This window comes from Heptranchias perlo, chromosome 35 (genome assembly GCF_035084215.1).
Source record: "Heptranchias perlo isolate sHepPer1 chromosome 35, sHepPer1.hap1, whole genome shotgun sequence".
NCBI lineage: Eukaryota > Metazoa > Chordata > Chondrichthyes > Hexanchiformes > Hexanchidae > Heptranchias > Heptranchias perlo.
The window spans coordinates 2798297-2806005 of NC_090359.1; the positions used below are offsets into that span (position 1 = coordinate 2798297).

Here is a 7709-nt window from a genome sequence, read left to right on the forward strand (position 1 = left end):
CGCAGATCGAAATGTGTCGACTGGTTTCAAGGCGCAAATGAACATTGGTGCGAATCGGACATCTGCCCAATAGAAACAGTGGTCACAGCAGAACAAATTTAAACGCGTGAGATCATGAAAGTGAATGCTGGAGTCGGCAATGCCGCAGGATAGTTTCCATGAAGTGGAAGGAAGAAAGGAAAGGCGGCATATTGGCTGTGGAAGGAAGAAAAAGTGGGGAAAACAGGCCAGTTTGAACTGTGGAGCATCAAGTACAGGCATGTGAGAGTGCTGGATTTGAAGGAATGGTTAGGTTTTTGCCAGCAACAAAAAATATTTCTTTTTTTGTGCAAAAGATTGATTTCTTGCTGCATTCTATTAGTGTATGTGGTAGAGAACAAAAGAGGTAATCGAAACTATACTGTAGCTCGTATTCAAACCGAACAAACTGCGACCTCAACGCAGAGCATGGACGAGGATACGATCAAGGCGAAGCGCATCAGGTGGGGCAGTCATGCCCGAACAACAGCAATGTCGCGCCCGGTGCTGCTTGGAAAAGAAGGATGTTTGGTGATGACGAAAAAATAGCAAGCACTTTACACGCTGGCAGCGGTGGGATTCGAACCCACGCCCCCGAAGAGACTGGAGCCTTAATCCAGCGCCTTCGACCGCTCGGCCACGCTACCACGTGTCAAACCTCTGCCTTCAGAATCTGATATCTGGTGATTGAAATGTGGTTTTCTTGCATTTTGACCTTTGAGTCGAGGATTTTCCATTGAACGAATCAAATAAATGGTCTTTCTGAGCAATATTCATGCGACGAGGTGGCCGAGTGTTTGAGGTGATGGATTCCTAATCCATTGTGCTCTGCACGCATGGTTTTGTATCTCATCCGCGCCATTATTGCATTTACCGTTTGATGTGTCGCTTCCTTCCTGAAATTCAACCAGATGTCTTGGGCCTCGCTCCAATCCGAAGCCACGGTGGATGAATTTTGCATTGCTCGCTGATCTCTGCTCAAATCAGCAAGGAAAAATTGGTGCACGGAGGTGTTGCGAGTGTAAGATGTGAATAACGTGAAGGATCAAGAAAGTGCACAATGACGCCCCGGTAAAGCGAGTATCTATCCACAGATAATACCTGACCTGCTGAGTGTTGCCAGCAGTTTCTCGTTTTTTTTTGAGCTTTCACTATAGCCGTTTTCCTGACAACTTTAAACTTTACTCAAGGGCGCAGCTTCAAGCACAACTTTCTTGAGCTCTACTCACACACAACATCGCTCTTTACTTTCCGACACACTCGCTTTAAAATCTGGCTTATCCACACACAGCTTCCTGCGCCACGAAAATTTGAAACACCTTTCGCTCTTGGCCTGCAATCGCTCCTTTTTCGCCACAGGCGCTCTTTACATTTATCGTCTACTCGATTCAATCCCATGTTTAAACAGAACTATTAAGATCAAGGCGGAATACTTCCGATCTTCCTGGGCCGCCCCAACTTGCCAAATGTGCACCTCTCAACCGCCACTCGCAGCTCTGTCGCGCTGCCCGTCGGTCACGCAACTCAACTGCTGAAAGAAAAAATCCAAAAAGCATCAAAACAAAATCCAGTTCTTCAGTTACCATCACCTGGATCACAAGATTCGACAAGTAAAATTCGTGAACAATCGGGCGGCTGTCTTTCCAGAGGCCAGCCCTGCTTTCATCGTGTTTGTCTGTCGAGCGGTCACGCAGATCGAAATGTGTCGACTGGTTTCAAGGCGCAAATGAACATTGGTGCGAATCGGACATCTGCCCAATAGAAACAGTGGTCACAGCAGAACAAATTTCAACGCGTGAGATCATGAAAGTGAATGCTGGAGTCGGCAATGCCGCAGGATAGTTTCCATGAAGTGAAAGGAAGAAAGGAAAGGCGGCAAATTGGCTGTGGAAGGAAGAAAAAGTGGGGAAAACAGGCCAGTTTGAACTGTGGAGCATCAAGTACAGGCATGTGAGAGTGCTGGATTTGAAGGAATGGTTCGGTTTTTGCCAGCAACAAAAAATATTTCTTTTTTGTGCAAAAGATTGATTTCTTGCTGCATTCTATTAGTGTATGTGGTAGAGAACAAAAGAGGTAATCGAAACTATACTGTAGCTCGTATTCAAACCGAACAAACTGCGACCTCAACGCAGAGCATGGACGAGGAGACGATCAAGGCGAAGCGCATCAGGTGGGGCAGTCATGCCCGAACAACAGCAATGTCGCGCCCGGTGCTGCTTGGAAAAGAAGGATGTTTGGTGATGACGAAAAAATAGCAAGCACTTTACATGTTGGCAGCGGTGGGATTCGAACCCACGCCCCCGAAGAGACTGGAGCCTAAATCCAGCGCCTTAGACCGCTCGGCCACGCTACCACGTGTCAAAGCTCTGCCTTCAGAATCTGATATCTGGTGATTGAAATGTGGTTTTCTTGCATTTTGACCTTTGAGTCGTGGATTTTCATTGAACGAATCAAATAAATGGACTTTCTGAACAATATTCATGCGACGAGGTGGCCGAGTGTTTGAGGTGATGGTATCCTAATCCATTGTGCTCTGCACGCATGGTTTTGTATCTCATTCGCGCCATTATTGCATTTACCGTTTGATGCGTCGCTTCCTTCCTGAAATTCAACCAGATGTCTTGGGCCTCGCTCCAATCCGAAGCCACGGTGGATGAATTTTGCATTGCTCGCTGATCTCTGCTCAAATCAGCAAGGAAAAATTGGTGCACGGAGGTGTTGCGAGTGTAAGATGTGAATAAAGTGAAGGATCAAGAAAGTGCACAATTACGCCCCGGTAAAGCGAGTATCTGTCCACAGATAATACCTGACCTGCTGAGTGTTGCCAGCAGTTTCTGGATTTATTTTTGAGCTTTCACTATAGCCGTTTTCCTGACAACTTGAAACTTTACTCAAGGGCGCAGCTTCAAGCACAACTTTCTTGAGCTCTACTCACACACAACATCGCTCTTTACTTTCCGACACACTCGCTTTAAAATCTGGCTTATCCGCACACAGCTTCCTGCGCCACGAAAATTTGAAACACCTTTCGCTCTTGGCCTGCAATCGCTCCTTTTTCGCCACAGGCGCTCTTTACATTTATCGTCTACTCGATTCAATCCCATGTTTAAACAGAACTATTAAGATCAAGGCGGAACACTTCCGATCTTCCTGGGCCGCCCCAACTTGCCAAATGTGCACCTCTCAACCGCCACTCGCAGCTCTGTCGCGCTGCCCGTCGGTCACGCAACTCAACTGCTGAAAGAAAAAATCCAAAAAGCATCAAAACAAAATCCAGTTCTTCAGTTACCATCACCTGGATCACAAGATTCGACAAGTAAAATTCGTGAACAATCGGGCGGCTGTCTTTCCAGAGGCCAGCCCTGCTTTCATCGTGTTTGTCTGTCAAGCGGTCACGCAGATCGAAATGTGTCGACTGGTTTCAAGGCGCAAATGAACATTGGTGCGAATCGGACATCTGCCCAATAGAAACAGTGGTCACAGCAGAACAAATTTAAACGCGTGAGATCATGAAAGTGAATGCTGGAGTCGGCAATGCCGCAGGATAGTTTCCATGAAGTGGAAGGAAGAAAGGAAAGGCGGCATATTGGCTGTGGAAGGAAGAAAAAGTGGGGAAAACAGGCCAGTTTGAACTGTGGAGCATCAAGTACAGGCATGTGAGAGTGCTGGATTTGAAGGAATGGTTAGGTTTTTGCCAGCAACAAAAAATATTTCTTTTTTGTGCAAAAGATTGATTTCTTGCTGCATTCTATTACTGTATGTGGTAGAGAACAAAAGAGGTAATCGAAACTATACTGTAGCTCGTATTCAAACCGAACAAACTGCGACCTCAACGCAGAGCATGGACGAGGATACGATCAAGGCGAAGCGCATCAGGTGGGGCAGTCATGCCCGAACAACAGCAATGTCGCGCCCGGTGCTGCTTGCAAAAGAAGGATGTTTGGTGATGACGAAAAAATAGCAAGCACTTTACATGTTAGCAGCGGTGGGATTCGAACCCACGCCCCCTAAGAGACTGGAGCCTAAATCCAGCGCCTTAGACCGCTCGGCCACGCTACCACGTGTCAAAGCTCTGCCTTCAGAATCTGATATCTGGTGATTGAAATGTGGTTTTCTTGCATTTTGACCTTTGAGTCGAGGATTTTCCATTGAACGAATCAAATAAATGGACTTTCTAAACAATATTCATGCGACGAGGTGGCCGAGTGTTTGAGGTGATGGATTCCTAATCCATTGTGCTCTGCACGCATGGTTTTGTATCTCATTCGCGCCATTATTGCATTTACCGTTTGATGCGTCGCTTCCTTCCTGAAATTCAACCAGATGTCTTGGGCCTCGCTCCAATCCGAAGCCACGGTGGATGAATTTTGCATTGCTCGCTGATCTCTGCTCAAATCAGCAAGGAAAAATTGGTGCACGGAGGTGTTGCGAGTGTAAGATGTGAATAACGTGAAGGATCAAGAAAGTGCACAATTACGCCCCGGTAAAGCGAGTATCTGTCCACAGATAATACCTGACCTGCTGAGTGTTGCCAGCAGTTTCTGGATTTATTTTTGAGCTTTCACTATAGCCGTTTTCCTGACAACTTGAAACTTTACTCAAGGGCGCAGCTTCAAGCACAACTTTCTTGAGCTCTACTCACACACAACATCGCTCTTTACTTTCCGACACACTCGCTTTAAAATCTGGCTTATCCGCACACAGCTTCCTGCGCCACGAAAATTTGAAACACCTTTCGCTCTTGGCCTGCAATCGCTCCTTTTTCGCCACAGGCGCTCTTTACATTTATCGTCTACTCGATTCAATCCCATGTTTAAACAGAACTATTAAGATCAAGGCGGAATACTTCCGATCTTCCTGGGCCGCCCCAACTTGCCAAATGTGCACCTCTCAACCGCCACTCGCAGCTCTGTAGCGCTGCCAGTCGGTCACGCAACTCAACTGCTGAAAGAAAAAATCCAAAAAGCATCAAAAAAAAATCCAGTTCTTCAGTTACCATCACCTGGATCACAAGATTCGACAAGTAAAATTCGTGAACAATCGGGCGGCTGTCTTTCCAGAGGCCAGCCCTGCTTTCATCGTGTTTGTCTGTCGAGCGGTCACGCAGATCGAAATGTGTCGACTGGTTTCAAGGCGCAAATGAACATTGGTGCGAATCGGACATCTGCCCAATAGAAACAGTGGTCACAGCAGAACAAATTTAAACGCGTGAGATCATGAAAGTGAATGCTGGAGTCGGCAATGCCGCAGGATAGTTTCCATGAAGTGGAAGGAAGAAAGGAAAGGCGGCATATTGTCTGTGGAAGGAAGAAAAAGTGGGGAAAACAGGCCAGTTTGAACTGTGGAGCATCTGGTACAGGCATGTGAGAGTGCTGGATTTGAAGGAATGGTTAGGTTTTTGCCAGCAACAAAAAATATTTCTTTTTTGTGCAAAAGATTGATTTCTTGCTGCATTCTATTAGTGTATGTGGTAGAGAACAAAAGAGGTAATCGAAACTATACTGTAGCTCGTATTCAAACCGAACAAACTGCGACCTCAACGCAGAGCATGGACGAGGATACGATCAAGGCGAAGCGCATCAGGTGGGGCAGTCATGCCCGAACAACAGCAATGTCGCGCCCGGTGCTGCTTGGAAAAGAAGGATGTTTGGTGATGACGAAAAAATAGCAAGCACTTTACACACTGGCAGCGGTGGGATTCGAACCCACGCCCCCGAAGAGACTGGAGCCTTAATCCAGCGCCTTAGACCGCTCGGCCACGCTACCACCTGTCAAAGCTCTGCCTTCAGGATCTGATATCTGGTGATTGAAATGTGGTTTTCTTGCATTTTGACATTTGAGTCGAGGATTTTCCATTGAACGAATCAAATAAATGGGCTTTCTGAGCAATATTCATGCGACGAGGTGGCCGAGTGTTTGAGGTGATGGATTCCTAATCCATTGTGCTCTGCACGCATGGTTTTGTATCTCATCCGCGCCATTATTGCATTTACCGTTTGATGTGTCGCTTCCTTCCTGAAATTCAACCAGATGTCTTGGGCCTCGCTCCAATCCGAAGCCACGGTGGATGAATTTTGCATTGCTCGCTGATCTCTGCTCAAATCAGCAAGGAAAAATTGGTGCACGGAGGTGTTGCGAGTGTAAGATGTGAATAACGTGAAGGATCAAGAAAGTGCACAATTACGCCCCGGTAAAGCGAGTATCTGTCCACAGATAATACCTGACCTGCTGAGTGTTGCCAGCAGTTTCTGGATTTATTTTTGAGCTTTCACTATAGCCGTTTTCCTGACAACTTGAAACTTTACTCAAGGGCGCAGCTTCAAGCACAACTTTCTTGAGCTCTACTCACACACAACATCGCTCTTTACTTTCGGACACACTCGCTTTAAAATCTGGCTTATCCGCACACAGCTTCCTGCGCCACGAAAATTTGAAACACCTTTCGCTCTTGGCCTGCAATCGCTCCTTTTTCGCCACAGGCGCTCTTTACATTTATCCTCTACTCGATTCAATCCCATGTTTAAACAGAACTATTAAGATCAAGGCGGAATACTTCCGATCTTCCTGGGCCGCCCCAACTTGCCAAATGTGCACCTCTCAACCGCCACTCGCAGCTCTGTCGCGCTGCCCGTCGGTCACGCAACTCAACTGCTGAAAGAAAAAATCCAAAAAGCATCAAAACAAAATCCAGTTCTTCAGTTACCATCACCTGGATCACAAGATTCGACAAGTAAAATTCGTGAACAATCGGGCGGCTGTCTTTCCAGAGGCCAGCCCTGCTTTCATCGTGTTTGTCTGTCGAGCGGTCACGCAGATCGAAATGTGTCGACTGGTTTCAAGGCGCAAATGAACATTGGTGCGAATCGGACATCTGCCCAATAGAAACAGTGGTCACAGCAGAACAAATTTAAACGCGTGAGATCATGAAAGTGAATGCTGGAGTCGGCAATGCCGCAGGATAGTTTCCATGAAGTGGAAGGAAGAAAGGAAAGGCGGCATATTGGCTGTGGAAGGAAGAAAAAGTTGGGAAAACAGGCCAGTTTGAACTGTGGAGCATCAAGTACAGGCATGTGAGAGTGCTGGATTTGAAGGAATGGTTCGGTTTTTGCCAGCAACAAAAAATATTTCTTTTTTGTGCAAAAGATTGATTTCTTGCTGCATTCTATTAGTGTATGTGGTAGAGAACAAAAGAGGTAATCGAAACTATACTGTAGCTCGTATTCAAACCGAACAAACTGCGACCTCAACGCAGAGCATGGACGAGGATGCGATCAAGGCGAAGCGCATCAGGTGGGGCAGTCATGCCCGAACAACAGCAATGTCGCGCCCGGTGCTGCTTGGAAAAGAAGGATGTTTGGTGATGACGAAAATATAGCAAGCACTTTACATGTTGGCAGCGGTGGGATTCGAACCCACGCCCCCGAAGAGACTGGAGCCTAAATCCAGCGCCTTAGACCGCTCGGCCACGCTACCACGTGTCAACGCTCTGCCTTCAGAATCTGATATCTGGTGATTGAAATGTGGTTTTCTTGCATTTTGACCTTTGAGTCGAGGATTTTCCATTGAACGAATCAAATAAATGGACTTTCTGAACAATATTCATGCGACGAGGTGGCCGAGTGTTTGAGGTGATGGATTCCTAATCCATTGTGCTCTGCACGCATGGTTTTGTATCTCATTCGCGCCATTAT

General features: G+C 46.6%; 5 non-coding genes across 5 annotated transcripts; all 5 read right to left on the minus strand.

The window, feature by feature from the left end:
* Positions 1-583: 583 nt before the first annotated feature.
* On the minus strand, positions 584-665 carry trnal-aag (transfer RNA leucine (anticodon AAG)). Its single transcript has one exon. It is a non-coding gene; the product is annotated as a tRNA-Leu (tRNA).
* Positions 666-2289: 1624 nt separating this feature from the next.
* On the minus strand, positions 2290-2371 carry trnal-uag (transfer RNA leucine (anticodon UAG)). The gene has a single exon. It is a non-coding gene; the product is annotated as a tRNA-Leu (tRNA).
* A 1624-nt stretch (positions 2372-3995) lies between these two features.
* trnal-uag (transfer RNA leucine (anticodon UAG)) lies at positions 3996-4077 on the minus strand. Its single transcript has one exon. It is a non-coding gene; the product is annotated as a tRNA-Leu (tRNA).
* Positions 4078-5702: 1625 nt separating this feature from the next.
* trnal-aag (transfer RNA leucine (anticodon AAG)) lies at positions 5703-5784 on the minus strand. Its single transcript has one exon. It is a non-coding gene; the product is annotated as a tRNA-Leu (tRNA).
* A 1625-nt stretch (positions 5785-7409) lies between these two features.
* On the minus strand, positions 7410-7491 carry trnal-uag (transfer RNA leucine (anticodon UAG)). Its single transcript has one exon. It is a non-coding gene; the product is annotated as a tRNA-Leu (tRNA).
* Positions 7492-7709: the final 218 nt, after the last annotated feature.